Genomic DNA, 25,225 nt, shown 5'->3' with positions numbered 1-25,225 from the left:
TAGACGACTGGCTAATAAAAGCAAGTTCCCACAAGACATGCAAGGAACATGCCCAGCGCGGGACAAACACTCTGATGGACCTGGGATTCTCCATTCACTGGGGGAAATCCTCTATGGAACCAGAGCAAGTAAAAATCTAACTGGGAGCACAGATCAACACCATACAGTGCAAGGTGTTCCCCAGCGACAAAAGGACACAGGCGCTAATCAAGGAGACGCACCTCTCCCAGAAGGGGCGAGCTCTGACAGTGATGACTGCGAGCAAAGTCATGGGCATGATGGCCTCATGCATAAATTTGGTACCAAACGTACACCTCCACATGAGACCATTCCAAGAATGGCTGCAAGAACAATGGTCACAAGCTACAGGGAGTTGGGAAGATCTAGTGGTAGTAACGCACGCAGTGCAGGAAGAAATGTTGTGGTGGAACTTGGAGAACATAACAAAAGGGAAGCCTCTAACACCACCGACCCCAACAGTGACCATCACTACAGACGCATCCCAGAAAGGATGGGGGGCACACATGAGCAAGCTCAGAGTGAGGGGTCTGTGGACTCCAGCGGACATGGTCAAACACATCCACTACCTAGAACTAAAGACCGTGTTCCTCGCCCTGAAAGCCTTCCAGACGAAACTGTACAACCGGAGAGTGTTGATCCAGACGGACAATACAACGACTATGTTCTACATCAACAAACAGGGAGGAACGCAATCTCCGCCACTGTCGAACCTAGCGCAGAGATATGGAAATGGGCCATCCCACTAAATATAGACCTGCTAGCCATACACCTACCAGGGAAAGACAATGTGGAAGCAGACTGGCTCAGCAGACAGACATCTGCATCCCACGGGTGGGAGCTGAATGCACAGGAATCGCTAAAGCTATTCAAAAGGTGGGGGACACCAACAATAGACCTATTTGCAACACACCAGAATGCAAAATGCCAAAGCTTCACATCCAGGCGACCAGGGTAGGGTTCCCTGGGGAATGCCCTATGGATAGACTGGTCGAGGATATTAGCTTACGCTTTTCCCCTGATACCTTTGATAGAAAGTACCCAACAAGTGCAGGACCAGCACCATGACTCTGATCCTGGTGGCACCGCAATGGGCCAGGCAGACGTGGTACTCTCAGATAATGGAGAAGTTCGGGAAAAGAAAAGACCTACTGTCCATGCAAAACGGAGAGGTACTTCACCCAGAACCAGAGAGCCTCAGCCTAGCAGCATGCCTCCTGAAGACATAGTTTGCACATCTAAGTTTACCAGAAAGCACCCTGCGGGTACTGCGAGAGGCAAGGAGGCCTAGCACACGAAAGTGCTATTTGGCTAAATGGAAGAGGTTCACGCAATGGTGCAGCAAGAAGAAACTGCACAGTAAAATGACAAGAGTCAACAGTACTGAGGTACCTCACGCACCTGCTGAAGGCAAAGCTAAGCTCATCCTCGCTGAGAGTACACCTAGCAAGGATTGTGACCTACACAAGAGGAGAGACTGGGACAAGCTTCTTTACGTCACAGATAGGAAAGAGATTCATGGAAGGGGCAAAAAGGATCGCACCTCCTAAGAGGATGCCACCGCCAGCATGGAACCTTAACCTAGTCCTAACGGAACTCATGAAGGCGCCCTTTGAACCAATTCATAAGGCTTCAAAGGCTTCACTACAAATGTTAACAATAAAAACAGCCTTCTTGGTGGCTATCACCTCACTGCGAAGGGTGAGCGAACTACAGGCGTTAACGCTACAAGAACCCTACATACAGAAGCCCTTGAGAGCCCACTCGAGGTCACTGAGCTTCAACGCGCTATTGTCGACCTCCGCCCGGGCAAAGCCTTAGGACCCAACGGCCTCCCAATAGAGCTCTACAAGCTAAAGCCGGATGCCCTCAGTAACCACCTAAAACACATGTTCGAAAAAAGTAAAGAGGAGGGACTGTTGCCACGAGACCAACGCCTAGCAACTATAGTGGCAATACCTAAAGAGGGGAGACCTAGAGAGTCCTGTGCCTCATATAGACCAATCTCGCTGCTCAACGCGGAGCCCAAAATTTTGGCCAAGACACTGGCAAATCGACTTCAATCGGTCCTGCCTACCCTGGTCCATCCGGATCAATCAGGGTTCATGCCCCACCGCAACACCGCACTTAACATTCAACGCCTTAACGGGGTACTCGGGCAACGACATAGGTTGCAAGAAGATGCGGTGGTGGTCTCTCTTGACGCCACCATGGCATTCGACACCTAAGAGTGGCCCTACATGATCGCGGTACTTCGTAAATTGGGCTTTGGGCCGAATTTTATATCCTGGATCCGTCTCCTTTACACTGAACCGCTGGCCCAGGTGGTGGTAAATGGTAAGGCATCCGAGGGCTTCACCCTTGAGAGAGGGACTAGACAGGGCTGCCCTCTCTCTCCCCTCCTATTCGCGCTTTCCCTTGAACCGCTCGCGGCCTGGATAAGGCAGGATGTCTACCTTAAAGGGATAGCATGGACGGAAGGATGGGAGGACAAGATCTCCCTATACGCCAACGATATCCTTCTGTACCTCTCCAAACCGCGTAGATCTATCATGGCGGCACTTGATATCTTCACGAGCTTCGGACGAAACTCCGGATTTCGGATAAACTGGAGCAAATCCCACCTTTACGTACTCCGCGGGGACCCCCCGAGGCTCCCTGCCACTTGTCCCATAACAATGGCGGAGGACGGCTTCAAATATCTAGGAGTCTTTGTCTCTACAGACAAGACTCTGCTGTACGAAAGAAATCTATTGCCGCCTCTACAACGGCTCCAACGCGACGCTAAATCCTGGCAGCAACTTCCAATTTCATTGCTTGGCCGAGCGGCCTTTAAGATGATGGCGCTGCCAAGATTTCTCTACGCTTTACAGAACTACCCAGACCTAGTACCCAACTCGTATTTTGCAAAAGTTGAAACGGCGCAGCGTGACCTCCTGTGGGCAGGGGCGCCTAGAATCGTATTGCGCAAACTCACATTGGGGTGGTACGACGGTGGAATCGCCCTCCCTGACATCCGCAAATATTACTGGGCCGCCCACCTCTCAGCGATCAATTAAGGGACATACAGTGACGGGAACGACCCCGGGTACGGGATGGACAGATGGCTACTTCCTGGGGGGAATTATGAGGTTGCACTCTACTCCAAGCCGGGTAAACACCAACTCACGGGACCAACTTAACACTCAGTACAGATATGGCATATTGCTCAGCGGAACCTAGGGTGGTCAGATGTCCTTACTATGTCAACTCCACACTGGGCCTCCGAAAAACTTGGCAACTTGGGCACACCAAGGGGTTCCGTAACTGGGACCTGATAGGAATCTCACAAATCAGAGACATCTGGGGCCCTAAAGGAATCCACACGTTTGCCCACTTGCAAGAAACATACGACCTAGCTCATACCGAACACTTCAGGTACATGCAAGTGCGTCATTCCCTGCAGGCGAACATTCCACCAGAGACGACACTGCCTCAGACCTCCCCACTCGAAGACAGATTATTGGACGGACACATTACAGAACACGCCATCTCTCTCTCATACAAAAAGTTAATCAACAACGCCCCCGACACGCTCCTTCCCCTAAAAGAGAAATGGGTCGCTGACGGGCTAGAGATAGATGAGGAAGAATGGATGTATGCTCTTGCCTCCCCTAGGGAGGTGGCGATTTCGGCCCGATTACGATTAATTCAACTGAAAACTCTTCACAGAGTGTATATCTCATGTACTAGGCTACAAGCGATGGGGAGGGGAGGAGAAGGGCTATGCAGAAGGGGATGTGGAGGGACAGGCACCTTCTTCCATACACTATGGGACTGTCCGAAGGTGCAAAGATACTGGAGACGAGTGGTGCAGTGTATGCGGGAGGTGTGGGAAGTAGATATCCGCCTGGAGGCTAAGAGATGTCTTCTGAATATTTGGGATCCCACGGACCTGTCTCCAAAGGGGAAAATCTGGGTGACACTTGGGCAGATGGTGGCAAAGAGAAACATTGCTAGACTGTGGGGAGCCCCCAATCCACCAAAACTGATAGATTGGCAAAGCGACATGGATTGGTGCATGCTGCAAGAAAAGACTGTATATACAGCGAGAGGGTGCCCCCGCAAATGGGGAGAGGTATGGTCAAGCTGCAATGACTTTAGGGGAAACATATGTGAGCCTTCTCATGTCCCACAGACTGGCTCGGAAGACATGGACTAAACTGTTTTTCTTGTTGCTATAAATGTGAGTAATGTATAAATTTCGGATGTATTCCTGGTGATGTAACGGATTCAAGCTGAACGTAACTTACTGACCGTGTTTGTTTCATTACTTAATAAAAAAATTAATTAAAAAAAAAAAAAGTGATGCTGGATTCCCATTTACTTCTTCTACAAAAGGGCCACTCTGGGTGACCTCTAGGACTGCCCCAAGCATGCAATCCTTCTCCCGTCTCAGGCGCTGTCATTGTGTCTGATTCAGTCCAGTAGAAACTCCTAGTGTAGATGCAAGTTATGGAAAATCCTTATTAATCTCTAAAGGATTTTGTTGCAATCCTGAATTCTATGTCAGGAAGCGGAGGCGAGGATTATGCATGTTCTTTCTTCATTTTATTAACAACAAGTTAGAAGAAACAGAAAAAACACAGGCTGCCAACTACATATCCCATGAAGCACAACAGTAACCATGGGAGCCAGTCCACCAATCATAGTCCAGCCGAATACATAAAGCAGCTCCCTCGACGAAGTCCGTCCTCTTTCTTCATTACTGCCCTCAGTTAAGTCCCTTTGCATATTCTTAACTGCGTATTTGGGACTTGCGGGGGCAGTTTCCTTGTGTGACAGCTTTTATTTATATTGTATTGCTTGCGGGTTTCTCCCGCTGTGTAGCTGACGCGGTAGGCTTGGCTTGAGCGTCTCTGTTTAGCCAGTGCGCGTGCGGTGCGGTCTTTCCATAGACGCGCGGCCGGTGCTTCAGCTTCACCACAGCGTTCTTCACGCACGTGTGGTGAAACACTCCGAGGCTTCTGGTGCTTCATCTGTTGTGTTGCTCTGCCTCCCGCCCAGCACTGACACCGCATGGCGGTCTATTTTACGGGCTTTGCCCTTTAATAATAAGGGTGGCCTGGTTGTATTAAAAAAAAAAAAAGTTTGAATATATGTGAAAGTCTTCACAGCCACTTCTGTAGTACATTGAAGTCTAACATTTTGGTTACTCACCTGTTTCTAGAGGCACTCGTGTTGGGGGGAGCCTTTTATAATTTAGTAGGGTGTATCTGTTAATGGGTGCCCGGCCTTCATTAAATATGCAGTCACCTTCTGACCATGACTATGTATCAGCTCACTCTGCTGAGGTGTAGCCCCCCCAGGCACGCACTCCTGCAGAGGTTGACAAGCTCCTTTCTTCGGCCATTGCCCAGGCGCTTGCCCCTCTGCAGGACAGTGTTAACAAACTGTCTGCGCATGTGTTCAAGACTGGTTCTGATGTTGTGAATCGATCTAGGACCCTAATTAAATATTCCTGATTCATGCCCTTATGTGGTTATAACAAAACATATCCTTATAAAGGCATAAGAATCATGTCCATATTTAGTCATAGACAATGCAGTACTTATACGGCAAGGCTACTCCCATGGATTCCTAGAAAGTACAACGTGTTCTTTAAACAAATCCAAGCCTCCGGCAGCACGGCAATTCCCCCTGCTTTTGTCTTGATTTGCGCAAGAACTCCTGGAGTCCAGAACATACTGTTAGTTATTAGTGACGTCTTATGTCAAACCTTACATCAAACACGCCACCTTCCAGGTATAAATATACCAACGTTGCCTTAAGCAAATACACGGTGGTGGTTTGGAGCAGAGAGGCTATCTACTTGCCCGAAGCCGAGCTGATGCGAGAGCCGAAGGAAGCCGACCCTCCCATTGACGCACTGAGAGAGACGCTGTCTTTTCTCCTGCCGAGAAATCCAGCTCCGGTGTTTTCAGTCACCCTTGCGGGTTACTGGGAGATCGAGTCCTGAGAGAGAGATACAAGACCTCCTTCATTCTAAAAACCAAGGTACGGAGCTGACTAAAACCTTAAGAGAATTCTTGATTCAGATTCTTGGCAAAACAACCAACTTAACTTAATCTGCTACTCACTTATTCCTTTCCACGTATTAGGCTTAGGTCAGGTACACCGGGGTAGGCGTATATTAGAAGCACCAGTTGAGTACGTTAGTCAATGTTTTTATATATGTATATATTTTAACCATTTTAAAGTATCATATGGCTAAGAAACCATATCAATGCTTTTACAGTATTATTTCATAATACTCCTTTTACTGTACGCAATTTACTTTATGATAAGTATTGCAACTGTGGCAATTCATTTCTCTTGCATGAGAAAGAAGTCTACTCAATAAATAACAACTTTTATTGAAAACGCCCGTCTCTCTATTTCTCTGCACTCTGGTGAAACTAAAGCATGCACGATTGACTGAGTGAAATAGTTGTCTATTGTTTTCACACAACTCTGGAGATACACTCTTATTCTGAGGGAGCAAAGTTGTCATGTTTATACGGTTGTCAGAAACTAATCCCTTCTTGTCTATTCAGGGAAGTTAACACCTTCTTGTTCACTCAAGAAAGTTTCTAGTGACCTCTGAGCTAGCTGGCCAAATTAATTAAGTTTAATATAGTCAGTAGAGACCTAGATAACCTCAGTCCTACGTCTAAACTGCTGTCTATTATTCCAATGCGCAGAGCCTATTGGGAAAATAGGAACTACACTACATGGCGCCCACGTGGGGCGCCATGTAGTGTAGTTTCTAGTGACCTCTGAGCTAGCTGGCAAAATTAATTAACTTTAATATAGTCACTAGAGACCTAGATAACCTCAGTCCTACGTCTAAACTGCTGTCTATATTATTCCAATGCGCAGAGCCTATTGGGAAAATAGGAACTACACTACATGGTGCCCAACGTTTGGTAAGGCGATAATCTAACGCAAGACGCAAGACGCTAGTGTAACTCAGTCGTGCTTTTCACACAGACCCCTTTTTCCCATAAAAAACTCCAATAGACGTCTGGAGTGGGTAAAAGGTTAATATCCGCCGAAACATAGTAGGATGAGAATCCTATGTATTCGTTTTTGGTTTAGTCAACGTTGAAGGATACAGTGTTCCAAAATATTGTGCACCTAATCTTGGTTTCCCTTGAAACTTCTGCATAAAAGAAAAAAATAAACGTTGTCACAAAAAATGACAGAAAGTGATAAGAAAGAGAAGCTGCTTTACTCAACTATTAACTGAGGACACAAGTCTTCAAGATGAAGACCCGAATGCTATAATCATTCCGGTCAATGTAAGAAGAACCATAACTAATAAATTCATAGAAAATGGACAATCATCGAGAGGTGTTACAGTCATATTCGTGGTAGAGGCCCATGAATATCGGCAGACAGAGGTATTCTATTCATGGATACACTTTCCAGCAGCACACGCTGTAACACAAGTCTTCCTCTATTACAAAATAGAGGAACCTCCAGATGAATACGCTCCTTTCGAGGACGTTGAAATCCCACTAACTTACCCAGAGCACCTGCTCTGGTTTAATTGCGCCCTAAAACATCAACATCACATCACCAGGCTCGGTCCACTAGGTAGACCAGGAGCCACGTGGCCGGTTCTAGCCAGCTACACACCACATCCTGACATTGAAAAGATGTCAGACCAAGAGCTTTTAGCTCAGCTAAAACTGCTAATTAAAATACATAGACAATTGGTCCAATATGTAATGCGGACTTCAACAGTCCAACCAGCAATAAAAATTCCACAGACCACCCCTCAGCAGGGGAACATAAATAAGATAACTCCACAAAATATACAATCAGCGATTGGCAAAATTCCTGCAAAACGGGACAGATTCCATTCTGGTTAGCTCAGAAAATTACTCAAATAGAGGCAGTATTTCCTGATACTACACGTTATGAGAAACACAGAATTCTGACTATCTGCCTTCCAATGGGGATTGCACCACATGTGGAGGACTGTGACACTTGGGGCACAATCTTTGCTTCAATTTACACAAAGACACATGGTGTTCCGTCTATGGCGGTTATACCAGACGTACTAAGCCAAATTCAAAATGAATACTGTCCAGAGCCTGCTTTAAATCTAGGTATGAAATTACTGAAAGACTTTAAGCAAGTCCCGGCTATACTACTAGCCAACATAAAAGGAGAAGCAGCATCTGTGGCGATCCGCCAGAAACTGAAAGAAACAGATATAGCAGAACAACCATTTGAACTAGCCAGAATCATAGAAAAATCCTATGAAGAATTAGGTAGAGATAGTTTGGGTGGGAAACCAGTAAAACCCCAACTAACTGACAATCCTGAAAAAAGATTTATTAAAAATAATCTCAACACTCCAAAAAAGAGTTGGGAGGGTAATAAACAATCCACTCCCAGAGAAAAACGATTCCAGTCCAGAGGAAAGTCTCCTCAACGAAGAGATAGATCTATAGAACGAGGAGGCAAGTCTCCCCAGAGGGAGCCCTCTGAGAAAAGATACAACCTTAGGAATAGGGATAATTTGAAAAAAACGGACAGATATCAAGACACTGATACACGTCCCTCTCGATCTTTTCAGACTTCCTCACAGAAATCTGAAAGAAGAGGACGGTCAGAACAGAAAGAAGAGCACGTCAAGTCCAAAGACAAGGAACTTGCTCATCAAAGTATAAAATTACAATTTCCAAAGAAGAAGGTAGCTAGTGTTAAAATAAAACATGCCGAGGATTCTGAGGACACAACTGAAAAACGGAGAGTGGACCCAGACAAAGCTATACAGCGCAGCAGAAGTGGCCATAGCTCGCAAGATCCTGATGAATCTTCTGGAGACAGTGAACACGAATGAATACATTCAAGTGGAAACTGCAGACACCAGAGTTAGCAAACCCCATAAGTTATACGAAATAACATTACGTATAGAGGGGGACACAACTAGGAAAGTAAGGGGTCTCTTTTGGGATAACCCTTCGAAAGGCTATGACATCCTGTTAGCTGAGAAAGACTGGCCACCAGAGTCTGTCAGGGAGTGCCCTCATGGCGAAGAAATAATTATGCCTGCCTTCTCAAATAACATTCCAATTCATAAAAATACACATTGGCAAGAAAATGGGCAGTGGCACAAGCTCCTGCATTATATAAAAATCATGTAGGATGGGGTGAGGATTCTCCTCACTATAAAATCCAGTTAAAAAATCAACCTACTGCACAAAGGCAGTATCCTGTTAAGCAAGAAGCTAAAAAACAAGTCAGGGAGATCTTAGATCAACTTGAATATCAGGGGGTGATTGAAACATGCACCTCGCAAATGAACAATCCTTTGTTTCCTGTCTCCAAGCCAGACGATTCATATCGTCTAGTTTTGGACTACAGACACCTTAACTCATAGTGCAAAACATTTGCAGTACAAAACTCACACAGTGCAGCACAAATGAATAATATTGTGCGCAAAAAATATAAAACGACATTAGACATCTCTAATGGATTCTTCTGTCAAAACATTGCACCAGAAAGCAGGTATTTGACCGCTTTCTCAACAATGGGGTCTCAAAAAAAATTCTGTCGACTCCCACAGGGATTCAAGAATAGCCCAGGATTATTCTCAGCCAGGGTAACAGAGTTACTACAAATATATGATGATGAAGCATTGTCATATGTCGATGACATCTATCTTACAGACGACGACCTGGAGACTCACTTGAAAAGAGTGAACACCATTATACTTGGGTTCGCAGCTGAAGGGTACAAATTCAACTTTAAGAAGTCTCGAATTGCCCATCTAACTGTCCTGTTTTTAGGATAAGAATTATCAAGTGAAGGCAAAAGCCTAGCAGACAACTTCTTAGAGAAGTGTGCTGTACTCCAAGCTCCAAAAACGCTGAAGAACTTACAATCAATACTAGGTTTTCTGAATTTCGGAAGAACATACATTCTAAATTATGCAGAGAGGGTTAAACCTCTCTACGAATTAATAAAACCTGATTTCAAACAAAGTAATTGGACTAAAAAACACACAGAAATTTTAAGATCATTACAAACAGACATGTTAACAAAAACAAAACTGCAAACACGCGAAAACATACGCAACCTTGTAATCCGAGTCATCCCAGGAAGATGCGGATTCACGTACCCGACCTCTAATGAGGGAGAAACGGTACCAATAGCTTACAAATCACATTTGTACACACAAGCGGAAATGAAATTCAGTTCTACTGAAAAAATTCTAACTGCGGTTCAAACTGCTGTAGCAAAAGAAAGAGCCCTAGTCCAAGGGAGAAACATATCTTTTTTAACAGCAGAATCAGCCCTTGAGGCATTAACAAGCCCACATATACTATCGCAAGGGATCCTTCCAGAATGCCTGAAAGCAGGCCAAGTTACACCGATCATCAAGAAACCAACAGCGGACCCAGCGGATCCTAATAACTTTCGCCAAGTTAACAATATTCCATTACTGGCCAAACTAATCGAGAAATGCGTACAAAATCAACTAAGCCAACACATCACAAACTTCAGACTATTGGACAACTGCCAATCAGGATTCAGAACAGGACACAGTACGGAAACAGCGATCCTACATCCTAATTGAATTGTAATACTTTGTTGTGATCACCCCCCCACCTACTTGCACTCTCTGGCATCCTAGAACAGCGCTTCTCGCTACAACGAGTCTCTTCCTGGGCAGCCATTCTCGAGGGCGCGGCGCGTTAATCAGACACGCCCCCTCGGTTGGCCACGCCCCCCCACCAGACCATAAATAGTGCGAGCCGTCGCTAGGCGTCGCACTAACGACAGGACTCCTGAGGCGGAAAGCCGGGAGTGAGGAAAAAACGCTGATTTTTTAAAACTTTTAAAATTGAATTGTAATACTTTGTTGTGATCACCCCCACACCTACTTGCACTTTCTGGCATCCTAGAACAGCGCTTCTCGCTGCAACGAGTCTCTTCCTGGGCAGCCATTCTCGAGGGCGCGGCGCGTTAATCAGACACGCCCGCTCGGTTGGCCACGCCCCCCCACCTGACCATAAATAGTGCGCGCCGTCGCTAGGCGTCGCACTAACGACAGGACTCCTGAGGCGGAAAGCCGGGAGTGAGGAAAAACGCTGATTTTTTAAAACTTTTAAAATTGAATTGTAATACTTTGTTGTGATCACCCCCCCACCTACTTGCACTTTCTGGCATCCTAGAACAGCGCTTCTCGCTGCAACGAGTCTCTTCCTGGGCAGCCATTCTCGAGGGTGCGGCGCGTTAATCAGACACGCCCCCTCGGTTGGCCACGCCCCCCCACCAGACCATAAATAGTGCGCGCTGTCGCTAGGCGTCGCACTAACGACAGGACTCCTGAGGCGGAAAGCCGGGAGTGAGGAAAAAACGCTGATTTTTTAAAACTTTTAAAATTGAATTGTAATACTTTGTTGTGATCACCCCCCCACCTACTTGCACTTTCTGGCATCCTAGAACAGCGCTTCTCGCTGCAACGAGTCTCTTCCTGGGCAGCCATTCTCGAGGGCGCGGCGCGTTAATCAGACACGCCCCCTCGGTTGGCCACGCCCCCCCCCCCACCAGACCATAAATGCGCCGTCGCTAGGCGTCGCACTAACGACAGGACTCCTGAGGCGGAAAGCCGGGAGTGAGGAAAAAACGCTGATTTTTTAAAACTTTTAAAATTGAATTGTAATACTTTGTTGTGATCACCCCCCCACCTACTTGCACTTTCTGGCATCCTAGAACAGCGCTTCTCGCTGCAACGAGTCTCTTCCTGGGCAGCCATTCTCGAGGGCGCGGCGCGTTAATCAGACACGCCCCCTCGGTTGGCCACGCCCCCCCACCAGACCATAAATAGTGCGCGCCGTCGCTAGGCGTCGCACTAACGACAGGACTCCTGAGGCGGAAAGCCGGGAGTGAGGAAAAAACGCTGATTTTTTAAAACTTTTAAAATTGAATTGTAATACTTTGTTGTGATCACCCCCCCACCTACTTGCACTTTCTGGCATCCTAGAACAGCGCTTCTCGCTGCAACAAGTCTCTTCCTGGGCAGCCATTCTCGAGGGCGCGGCGCGTTAATCAGACACGCCCCCTCGGTTGGCCACGCCCCCTCCAACATCCTTTCTTCTGCTATAAAGCATGTGTTTGGGTAGGAAGCGCAGCGGACGAGCGCAGCGGGCCCGTCGATTGCGCGCCGAAGGCGCGCCTAAGGCAAGCCCGTCTGCGCCCGTCCGCGACAGGCCGGGACTAGGGGCGCTCCACTCATCATCTACACCCCGGACCTACTACGTAGCTACCAGGGTCCCTGGCCCATCTCGGCCACAACCAGCTCACTTATCACCACTCTTGGCATAGCTCCCCCTACCCCCCTTTCTCACCCTCCTCCCACAGTCACTTCTTCTCCCACTATCTGTGGAACTGTTACTCCCCCAATCCCTAAAAACCTCACAGCTATCTACCTCAACACCCGATCTGCCGTCGCCCATGCGCACGAACTTTCGGTCCTGCTGGACCTTCACACCCCCGATCTCCTCTTCTTGACTGAGACCTGGTTCTGCGACGACTCCCTCCCCGCACTCCTTTCCACCTTACCGGCCTCCTACTACGCCCTCAGGGCAGATCGTCCATCAGGCAGAGCCGGGGGCGGCGTGGCGGTCGTCGCACGTACCGATCTCCCCTTTCAAATCCTATCCCTACCTACCATTGCCACCACTGAATTTTTAGTGATCCGCACAGTCTCCACTTCTCCCCCCCTAACCTGCTTCCTCACTTACCGTCCCCCCCAGTCCCCCCTACAGTTCCTCCCCGACTTTCTGGAGGTCCTGGCCACTATTACTGTCAACAATTCTTCTATCTTACTCCTTGGCGACTTTAATTTCTGGCCTTCTGATCCCGCCGAATGTCCTTCTTCAAAGGAATTCTCCGAAACCCTCCACTCCCTCAACTTTACATCCCATGTCCACTCCCCCACCCACACCAAAGGTCATCGGCTTGACCAGATCTGGTCCTTGAACTGCCCTGTGGAATCACTCTCTATCTCCCCTTGCCCTTGGTCTGACCATCACTTGATCTCCTTTCTCCTGCCCATTCTTCCCCCAGCTAAGCCCCTCCGACCCAAAAACACCTGGGTCCGATCATGGAGTCGTGTCAATCTTGAAAATTTCTCCTCCCTCCTAACTAATTCTCTTCCCTCTCTTCAGGGCCTCACCACTGCTTCCCAGGTTGATTCCATAAATCAATGGCTCACTCACAGCTGCGACTCTGTTGCCCCGCTCAAACGCATCACCTCTAAACGCGACAAAGACGCCAATCGGTGGTTTAATAATGAGCTTAAAACCACCAAATTAACAGTCCGTCGCGTGGAGCGGGCTTGGAGAAGAAACTATTGCCCCACTTTGAAACTGGAATACACCAACATCCTGAGCCAGTACAAAAAAGCCATCTTGGAGGCTAAAACATCTTACTTCTCTTCCAAAATCCTAGCAGCAGAGAACCAGTCCAAAGAGATTTTTTCCATCGTCCACAACCTGGCGTTCTCGGACAGAACTACTCTCAAACCAGCCCCATCCGAAGATCTTTGTCTCTCTCAATGATTATTTTATTCACAAAATTACCACCATTAAGGCCAACATCCCCCCTCCCTCCCCATCTTTTGTTGATCCTCAATGTCCTCCCCCAAAAGGCGCACTGACCTCCTTTCCCCCTATCACCCGGGAAAGTCTGACCTCTGTGGTGCCACTGATCAAATCTGGCTCTCCGCTCGATCCCTGTCCTGCCCACATCCTCCGTCACGTCTTTGTCTCTTGTCCAGACCCTCCCCTCCACCTTCTCAACAGTTCCCTTTCTCAAGGCATAGTTCCCAACTCCATGAAATCCGCGGTCATTGTGCCCATTCTGAAGAAACCGGGGGCAGATCCTTCTGTCCCGGCCAATTTCCGCCCCATTTCCCTCCTACCATTCCTGGCCAAGGTGCTCGAGCGCCATGTCACCTGCGCTCTGAGTTCCTTTGTAGAGAAGCACGGTGCCCTTGCCCCCCGTCAAGCCGGTTTCCGCCCCGCACACTCTACGGAGTCCGTTGTTATGTCGGTCCTTGACACCCTCAGGGAGGGTATGGACACCAATCAGCACCAGGCGCTTGTGCTCCTAGATCTCTCAGCCGCTTTCGATACGGTGGACCACAACACCTTACTTTCCCGTATCGCAGCGGCGGGGATCGGGGGGAGTGCCCTGGTCTGGTTGTCCTCCTTCCTGAGAGACCGCACCCAGGCTGTCCGCCTGGGTGACTACACAGCGGACACCCGAAGAGTTCAGTGCGGGGTTCCCCAGGGTTCCTCTCTCTCTCCCCTCCTGTTTAACCTGTATATTGCCCCTCTTATTTTCTCTCTTCAACAGATGGAGGTCACCGTATTTAATTATGCGGATGACCTCCAGCTGGTCTTCAATCTCTCTTCTCCCTCTGCTGCACTTAACTTTCAAACTGTCATGCTTCATATCAGGGACTGGATGAACCACAACCATCTTAAACTCAACCCTGATAAAACCGAACTGGTGTTGACGGGTGGTTCATCCAGCCCCTGGTCCCCTCTCTTCTGGCCCCCCTCTCTTGGTCCTTCTCCTGTTCCCTCTCCCTCAGTCAAAACTTTAGGCATAAAACTTAACTCTCAACTCACCCTTCACTCCCAGGTTAGCTCTGTGGTATCTTCTTCCTTTCTCTCACTGCGTACTATTCGCAGGGTGTCCCGCTTCTTCACTTTCTCTGCACTTAAGCTCATCATTTTGGCCATGGTGGTGTCCCGCCTGGACTACGGGAACGCACTGTATGCCGGCATTCCTGCATACAGCCTGCGTCGCCTACAGCAAATACAGAACCAGGCGGCCCTCCTGGCCTTCAATCTCCCTAAATTCCACCACTCTACCCCTCTTTTGAAATCTCTGCACTGGCTCCCCGTGCGAGCTAGAATTCAATTCAAGCTCGCATGCATTACTTTCCTGGCCCGATCCAGTTCGGCGCCAGCCTTCATCTCCTCTGAGATTGTCCCTTATGTCCCCACTAGGGCTCTACGATCCTCCACTCAGTCCCTCCTTACCATCCCACGCTTTCGGAGAAAGAAGTGGGGTGGATCTAAATTTTCTTTCCTTGCCCCTACCCTCTGGAATTCCCTTCCCCTTGAACTCCGCTCCCTCCCCCTCTATTCACAATTCCGTAAGAGCCTTAAAACCCACCTTTTTACAAAATCCTTTGACTAAATGTCCTGTCTGACCTCCCCACCTCCACCCTCAGTCCCCGTTAGCAATAGCGCCAAGAAGCCGCTGGTAAACGTGCGCTCTACAAGAACTTTCAAACTCAAACTACATATTGCGGATGACGCTTTACAGGCCCTTGATCTTAATAGAACATGCCTACTGGTCCTTCTAGACCTATCGTCTGCTTTTGACACAGTAAATCATGATAAACTACTGGACAGGCTCCACAAGAGGATGGGAATGTCAGGACTGGTACTGAAATGGTTTGAATCCTTCCTTCAGAACAGATCGCAAAGATTCTTGATCAACCAATCTTTATCCCCCTCCTGTCCAAACTTGATCGGGGTCCCTCAAGGATCTACCTTATCTCCTTCACTCTTTAACCTATACGTGGAACCTCTGACAGAAATCCTCCATGACGCAAACATATCCTATCACATGTACGCGGACGACACGCAGATTTACATCAAAGTAGCATCTCTAGAGGACATCAAGATAATCAATGAGGCCTTAAAAAAGACAATGTATTGGTTAACCAGTAATGACCTGAAGCTGAATGCTCAAAAAACTGAATTCCTATTAATCTCACCACCAAAGAACAACTCAGAGACGATAGAGTGGACCAAAATTATCACAGCACTAAACTGCACCCCTACGCTGGTGGACTCAGCCAAATCGTTAGGAGTCACCTTGGATAAGAATCTAGACATGAAAGCACACATCAGACTAATGGCAAAAAGTGCACGCTTTCATTTGAACCACTTAAGGAAAGTGAAACCGTTCATCTCGTCGGCAGACCTCAAACTGGCTACTCAATCCTTAGTTATCTCAAGGATTGAATACGGATGTACAACCTTAGCAGGCCTACCAAAAATGTCCAGTGCACCACTAAAAGCATGCCTCAATGCAGCTGCAAGGCTCATCACCGGTTCGAGGAAATTCGACCATATTTCACCTCACCTAAAAGCGTTAAACTGGCTTCCATATGAAGCCAGAATCCAATTTAAAATGGCATGTATCACCCACAAAGCACTCCCCTACAAAACACGAGTTACTTGGCTCAGAAGATTGAGATATTGGGAGGTTGCAGACCTGCCAGAAGTGCCAAGGAGCTGCTGCTGAGGCCACCCATCTTCAGGAAGAAGAAAACCTATGACAGAGCGTTCTCTGGGGCAGCCCCCAGAGTCTGGAACTCACTCCCTCCAAATATCAGGAAAATTACTAACACGGCAACATTCAAAAAGGAAGCGAAGTGCTTCCTAATGGGTAAATACCTTGGATAGTCAAGTACGGACTTCAACGCCACCACTGCTGAAAGGGCCTACACGGAGCATCGAATGGAAACTAGAAACAATGTCCAGTAGGCAGTAACGATCTAGAGGCTAGATCACAGAGAGAACTAGAAGCAGATCGTACAATCAAAGCCAAGGCAGTACGGTCTACACAGGATCTTAGCATTCAAGTTAAGAGGATATCGAAGAACAGTTATAACATGTATGCCAAATTGGGGAGAGACGCAGGTTGAAAACTTAGTACTATGTAATCACGGTGTTGTACTAACCGAATCTACATCATACCAGTGTGATACGACTATTATTTAAAGCATAATTAACCTACCTCAGTCCAGTAGGGCAATGCTATGTTGAATTGTAGCCGTAGGTCACACCTAATATAGGGAACTTTAACTACCTACCTCATTCCCTTTATGATAACGATATGTAACTGTATGTCTAATCTACCTCATGTATATGTACTCTGTATTGCTAATCTACCTCTTGTTATATATGCTGTGAAGCGCTCTGATACCCAAGGGTCACGTTCGCGCTATATAAAACTTTCTAAATAAAATAAAATAAAATAATCTAAATGCTGTGGCATTAGATCCAAAATGGATACAATGGGAAAATTCTCTTGCTGCAGAAGACGTGAAACACTATTTTGATCCGAAAATGAAAAAACTAGAATATGTAGAATATGAACAGGAATATCCTCTGCCAATCGAAATTCTGCCTCGAGAACAGTATTCCTGTGTAATCTACATGGACAGATTTGCACAACACTACGTTGTGGACAAACAACTTTACTATCACGCGTGCACGATTGTTAAAGGTCTCTGGCGCTTAGGTAAATTTAGACCAATGATCACCAAAACTGAATCACTCAGAAACTGTACAGCTCAGCGAGCTGAAATAAAATCTTTAAAGATGGCGCTTGAAAATGCCGATCGCGAATTCCCAACACTAATATAGTGTGATTCTCATTTCTGCGTCAGGTCTTACAATAATGACATGCAGACATGGATCAAGAACGGTTACAAAGATGACACAGGTGCCACAATAAAACATAAAAAGCTTTGGGAACAAGTAGTTATTTTACAGAAAGAACTACAAAAGACTCATGTGATACATACACTGAGTCATCAAAGTGATGGCGTTCACGTTGCAGGGAATTCATTGGCTGATAGAGCCTCAGCGGCAGCAGTTCTACCGGCTTCCGTAGCCACAAAAAAACATTCTGAAAACGACATAGATGGAGAAACCAGGCTGGCAGTAAAAGCCTCATTAAAAGGCGACTATGCAGCATTACCTCTAGGCTATCCACTCAATAATACATACATAATTGATGCAAACTCCGTTCCTTATGCTCAAATCCCTGGAGTGAGGGATAGAGTAATTCCAAACACGAACCGGAGGGCTTACTTGATTCAAGAAGCACACATGGGACAGGGTCTGAGGCGCCAAGAGATCTTAAAATCCCTAAATGAATTAGGATCAGAATACTGGTGGCCGGGGATGAGCCTGCATGTTTTTAACTTTGCAATGGCTTGTCACAACTGCAATAGAGATCGCAGTTGTGAACCGGACCAGAAACCAGCCCAGATACCACCATTAGAAAGCATAAGGCTATCTATACGCAAACGTCCAGAAAACTATCAGCGATGCCATAATTATTAAGACTAGATTCCCTTAAGATGTAGACACTAGCACTCGGCTGACGCCAGAACTGTTATAAAAGATTTGCGAGTCTTTATCGGCATATACGCAATCGGCATGCTACATTCTGACCAGTGTCCTGCGTTTAGCTCTCGAGCTTACAAAGAGGCCAGGGCCAGCATGGGCATTGCATTGCGGTACTCTAGTCCCTTCCATCCTAAGGGAAATGCGGTAGTGGAAAGAAAAAAAACGTGACATAAGGCAATCTATAACAGCGAGGGTATTAGGTTCGGGTGATGGGTGGGTCAAACATCTAATAAGTGTCCAACTTAGTCTTAACAATCTGCCAAGAAATTCTCTACAAGGTATCACTCCTTACGAACTATTGTTCGGCACTAGAATGAAAGTCCAGGACTTAGATTGTTAGACTTCAGTGGTGAAAGAAAAAGCCTTTGATATCAAAGATCGTTTGGCTGTTTTACAGGACTTAAATGAAACAAGAAGAAGTCTTAGTAACATCAAGATAAAGCCAACAGCCACTGAAGAGATACCACCTCTCCCAGCAAGACCTGTCTGAATTCCAAAGATTGGGGATTTAGTCAGAAAAAAGATCGCGTTGAAGAAGGTATTTGGGCCTTCTTACAGAAAAGCAGTACCTGTCTTAGCAATCAGCGGAACAAGATCAGTAGTACTACCGCCCCTTGCTGGTAAAAAGGAGAACAGAGTTGTATCCATTCACCTGGTAAAACCACAATCATGTGGCCAATAATAAGTATTAGGCCCAGTGGACTCCCAAGAAATAGTAGAAGACCAAATATTGCTACAATCCAAGAGGTTCAAACTGAGAGACTAATCACCTTTGATAAACCTACAGTGAACAAAAATGGACTATGCAACAACGCCATGGAACTTGTGCCTCTTGAAACCCAAACTGCAACAGTTTGTCAAGAAACACCAGTCTACAATGATGTAGCCTCAGACTATGCTAATGAAACAAAAAAAAAATGTAAAGACAAACGAAAATCCGGACACAATTCCAACAATTGACAGAACTGCATCTGGCTACTTCGTCAACTTCAATGACTTTTCATATAATCCAAGGGAGCATGAAGAAATGCCAGCAACAAAAACTTTCAAAGAATAAATAACTAAACTTTTTCACCAACTAAAAGAAACATATCTGGTTTCACCATGGATTGAATTTTGGATTGTGTTAGGTGTACGTTTCCTCCTCCTTTGGCTCATCATGGTTTTATGTTTGGGTAGATTTATTGATGGAAAATGTAGTGCAATGGACACAGCAAGTCAGAACATCAACTTGGTCCTAAAGCCTCACAGATCCTCTCACATCGAGAAAAGAGAACTGTCACCAGTAAACATCACAGCCGATCCAATACCCGGTGGGGTAGCATGGTCTAGAAGCATTATTTAGATCCTGTGTGATCCCAGAACAAATGATATTCCTGAATTACACAATTCAACAGACAACCTGTCTTGGTTTAGCCAAGATTAAAGATTTAAACAAACCGTCTATTCCAACAACCATACCTGATGATAGTAGTACTACAGATATGGAGGTAGACGTATCCCATATTTTACACCAAAACAGAACAAATCCTGATTGGAAAAAATGGTTGATCTGGCCCACAGACACTAATAACTGTCAAGATAGATTCCTGAACAAAACACAGGGGTTCAAACAGAACAGGTCAGACCCAAGATATTCCCAGAGACAACATCCAGGGATAATTACAACATATAGTGTAGGAAAACTCTGCCTTGAATGGCTACAGAAATCCACACTACCAGAAATTAAGCAACACTTGACTTTACTTAAAGACGGTGCTGACTTGCGAGATTTCATTATGGGACCTCACAAACAGCTTCAAAAACGTTTCATATACGCCGGTATATACGCTGCTTACAACGAAGCTTGGAAAGTAATGCAAATTGAAACTGCAGAAAAAATACAAGAAATTGATCGTATAAATTTGGAAAAATCACTTTCTGTAGTGGATAATGGGTTAACGACTCTGTCCTCCAGGATTTATTGTATTGTATCATTTGCTATTGATATAATAGAGCAGGATTTGCTAATGTTACTATATGGTCAGTCCCAATTACGTTCTATTGTACAGCTAGGCTGCGTTCAGGCTACGTGCCATGGCGTCTAATCAACACAACGTCATTATTCTCTATCTTTAACCTTACTGATAAACAATTCAGTTTGGCACAAAAAGGAACAGACTATACGATTCTGAGCATTGAAAAACTTGAGAGATTACCATTGACAATGTCAGAGAGACCTGTCATTGAATGGATAATACACGGAATTATTACAATTCCGATAACTTTCCAGTTTAAGTATTGCCAAAAATATATACCAGCAGGCCTGTATGAAAGGTTGGGTAAAGGATACATCAAATCAACCTGGAAATTACCTTACACTCATTGATGTTGGAGTGGGAGAAATAAAGAGGTATTCCTTAGTGGTAACAATTGTAAACAATCACTAAGCAGTACACTTATGTGTCAAGGTAATAACTTGCATGGAACCTGCGAAGGTTCATCGAATAACCTTTCATGTCATCTGCACAGCACTCCTGCAACACAGATAGAGCCTTTTTTCAGACAGCTTTCCAACTGCAGTTACGTTCTAATAAGTGACCACAGATGTTGTGGCATGGTGCTCGGAAAAGCCTATATATCGTAACCGTCACATCCAGGGTCATTTGCTGTATGCAAGTATTGTATCCTATCAGCAATCCAGACATGGAGGCAACACTTTGGCCTTCTCTGAATATCTCTTCTATTCGAATTGATACTTTAAGCAGAATGAAGTCTATTCTTTTACAGACAACTGTGCCTTTAACCTCGTCCAAGGAGACGTATGATCTGCAGGTTGCAAGGACAGCGGCAGAGATACACTCCCTATTATCAACAAATTGCCACGTACATTTCGTAGAAGTGTTAGGTCAGATTTTTAACATGTCAGATACCAGTGGCATCGCACATGTATTTAAGACAATTTTTCAGGGCTATTAGCACCATTTGAAGCAGTCCTGAACATCTTCCCGAATTTTGTGCATTCATTATTTGGCTACCTGCCTCTTCTTTTGGGACTCGTAGCAGGAATTTTATTTTTGCTCCTTCTGATCCGATATGGCAAGCCAAGCCACAGACAAAACCCTAGCTACAATGGAAGAAACGATCCTAGCAATACGCTACCGGGACCAAATCACTAAAGTGCTCGGATTAGCCCGGCTAAGAGATCTAAGTGCAACCTGCTTTCTTTCATTCAGACCAATCTGGCAAGATTGCATCTTACCTGTGCTTCGAAGAATGCGTGTTGGACATCTGTCTTACACTACCATCAGCAGTACCAATGGATATCGATACTTTGCTCGGTCCAGTAATGACTCATGCAACGTATTGTCCCCAGCGGCTACCTATTCTGATGACGACATTCGTTGAGACTTCACCATTACGAGTAGGTGGCGGTGAAGTACGAGATGAACGCAGCACCACACAGGTACAACCTTCTGAGAGCATTACTGATCCAGACATCGATGATAGCAATCACTCTCACATATGTACAATTTCAGCTTTTTCGGACTTTCACCAACTGTTGTAGACCAATTTTTCACAAGCTCTCTCCTAGCAACGAGAATAACTTTTAAAACAACGAGCACACAGCGTTCCCTGAACTCTGAGTTCGGCCTTCAGTTTTGATAAACAACACTACTGAAAATAATTGGAACTATTTTTCCCCTGAAAACAAAATTATTATTTTTACATTTCCAAAATATTTACCTTTTTTTGGCACATGATACTCTGCTTAAAGTAGAACTATTCTTAGAGAACAGAGCTTCGATTTTTAGGAACTCTAGAGACAATATTTTACCTCAGCCTCTAGCATATGTACAGTATTGTATAAAAATGTGATGAAATGGTCTCGACCTTCTTTTCTGTATTCTGAGCCATTTCATAAATGTAATTCTCGCAAATCATTCAGCCGATATTTATACATGCATTATCTGAATGATACAACTGCTTAAGAAACGTACAGTATAATACTCATTTTTCGTGTATATACCATATACCATTTTAAATGCAATCAATGTATTTTGGGGTGGGTTGGAAAACACATGCATCGTTATATGTTTACTATTGCTTAGTATTTTTAGTAATGATTGACATAATACGTGGAGTGGGTGTTGTGAATCAATCTAGGGCCCGAATTAAATATTCCTGATTCATGCCCTTATGTGGTTATAACAAAACATATCCTTATAAAGGCATTAGAATCATGTCCATATTTAGTCATAGCCAATGCAGTACTAATACGGCAAGGCTACTCCCATGGATTCCTAGAAAGTACAATGTGTTCTTTAAACAAATCCAAGCCTCTAGCAGCCCGGGAATTCCCCCTGCTTTTGTCTTGATTTGCGCAAGAACTCCTGGAGTCCAGAACATACTGTTAGTTCTTAGTGACGTCTTATGTCAAACCTTACTTCAAACACGGCACCTTCCAACTGTTAGTCTTTTGCTTTGGTCCTATGTAAAGTTTTGTTTATCTGTCTATATTTGTTTTTATAAAAAGTAGTGAATGCAGAGGTATGTAAGGTATGCATGAGAGAATGAATGGTAATAGGATATGATAAGTTGTTAGGGGTGTTTCGCTTCAACTGCACTTTATGAAATTTACAAATATTCTTTTGAAAGCTTGTTATTTATGATTATGTTTCTATGTGACAAAATAAATTGTATTTATGTATAATCAGTCAAATTGAAAAAACAAAAAAGATAAAAAGAAAATAATAAAATTATGTCTTCAAAGTAACTAAAAGCCTTTTTCTCTTTCTATAGCATCCATCTTTATAAAAATATTTTTTGATAAATTCTTGTGATAAAGTAATATAGGTCTAATCAGAGGTACTTCCTATGCTTAGTTTATCTTCTTCTCCCCCCTCTGTACCTAAAAATATACTGGGAGAACTCTTCTTTCTGGGTGAGTCCACCCCAGACTTGGACCCTGATGAAGGGTTTCCCAAAGACGGAGAGGGTGAAGATGATGACAATTCCTCTGACGATATGTTCGATACGGGCAGGTCTTGGTGTCCACGTTCTTCTTGTTCTGATGTTGGTGATGGAGCTCAGGTTCATGCGGATATGTTTGACCCTTCCTGTATCTTTCGACCTCGGTGTTCTGATTGGGTACCTGATAAGAAGACGGCGGATTATGTTGCCGCAAAGATTAGGCAGCCTCTTTCTCAATAGGTGAGATCCCGCCTTAGGTCAGAATGCCCTAGACCGTCTTTTCCCAATGGCGTTGCTAGTACCCCAGAGTTGGACCCTAAGCTCTGCACATTTTTTGCTAAATATATGAAGGATCCAAAAAAGGGGATAGATCGTTCCTGGAGGGCTTGTCAGGACAAGCTTCTTGATGTTGTGGGACCCCTAACTAAAATCATTGAGTTAGCGGAACGGTCCAGAGAGTCAGGCCTTCCTCTCCCGACGGACGATATTGCGGGATGGGTGCAAAGGGCAATGTGTCTCTTGGGCAATGCCAATTATGCCCTCTCCGCCGAGCGTCGCCGTTCCCTACTTTTGAAAATTGATTTCAAATTAGGAGAACTGTCTTCCTCCAAGGCAGGTTCAGTAGCTCATGGTATGCTCTTTGGTGATCCCTTCGTTAAGGAGCTAGGAAAGTTTGTAGCCACCTTTTCTGCCCTGGATAAGGTTTTTGGGGGGGCCGGGCGAGGCAGGGGTCGCTCTTCCGGTCGACAATTAAACCACGGTCCCAATAGAGCACAGGCAAAAAGAAATAATGGATGGAACGATGGCAGACAAGGAACCTTCTATCCTTCCCGTGGAGGCAAGGGACAAGGCAGATGCCGTGGTGGCAACAAGAAGGCACGAGGATTCAATGGTAAGCTTGAAAATCCGCTCTCCTGTTCGCCTGGGGGCAGGATTTCTCTGTTTCTAGCAAACTGGGCGGATTTAACGTCAGTTCCCTGGGTGTTAGAGACAGTTCAAGGGTTTCACATAGAGTTCTACGGGTTCCCCATCCAAACATCTCATCCTCGCCCTTTGGTTTTTTCAGACTCAGAGACCGATCTGATAGATCACGAGGTTCTAGATCTTCTTTCAAAAGGTGCTATCACTCTCTCCCATCTTCATCCGTGCGGATTCTTAAGCAATATTATGGTGGTAGTAAAGAAAGAAAAAGGCTTCAGACCGGTTATCAATCTCAGGTCCTTCTACGAGTGGTTAGTTTACCGGCACTTCAAGATGGAGGGAATTCATCTGCTCAGGGACCTTCTTCTCCAGAACGATTGGTTGGTCCGGTTAGACCTCAAAGATGCGTATCTGTCAGTTCCAATTCCCCCCCTACCCCATTGCAGGTTCCTGTAATTCCAGTGGAAGGGTCAAACCTACGAATTCAAAACCATTCCCTTTGGCCTCTCATCAGCTCCTTGGTGTTTTACCAAACTTCTTCATCCTGTGGTGGAACATCTCCGCACCAAGGGTATTTGACTAATAATTTACCTGGACGATATGCTGCTCATGGATCAATCCAGGGATCATCTTCTTCTTCACTTACAGATTACAATATCCTTATTACAGAATCTGGGGTTCACCATCAATGTCCAGAAATCGGACCTGGTTCCCCAACAGAGCATGATCTTTCTAGGCTTTCGCATCGACACGAGGGATGCCTCCTTGAATCTTCCTTCTCAGAAGATTTCAAAGATTAAGAAGGAGATTCAACAGGTTCTCCGCAGAGACAGGATATGCCTGCGACAGCTGACCAGGATTGTTGGTTTGTTACGTCCTCGATTCAAGCCATCTTTCCGAGTCCTCTACATTACAGGACCCTGCAGAGGTTGAAGGCCTCCCACCTGCGCAGGGGTCTCACTTACTCGGAGCTGATCTCCCTTTCCTCGGAGGCCAGGGCGGAACTTCTTTGGTGGATGGACCATATGGAGGCCTGGAATGGGGGAGCGATCTTC

The 25,225-nt window shown here is 45.6% G+C and overlaps 1 pseudogene; it reads left to right on the top strand.

The window, feature by feature from the left end:
• The first annotated feature begins 23,153 nt into the window (after nt 1–23,153).
• On the top strand, nt 23,154–24,970 carry LOC147737758 (uncharacterized; annotated as a pseudogene).
• Nucleotides 24,971–25,225: the final 255 nt, after the last annotated feature.

The sequence above is a fragment of the Lissotriton vulgaris genome, chromosome 1_1, assembly GCF_964263255.1.
Source record: "Lissotriton vulgaris chromosome 1_1, aLisVul1.2, whole genome shotgun sequence".
Taxonomy (NCBI): Eukaryota; Metazoa; Chordata; class Amphibia; order Caudata; family Salamandridae; genus Lissotriton; species Lissotriton vulgaris.
The sequence above is the reverse complement of the archived record's forward strand: the minus strand, read 5'-3'. Positions and strand labels throughout refer to the sequence as shown.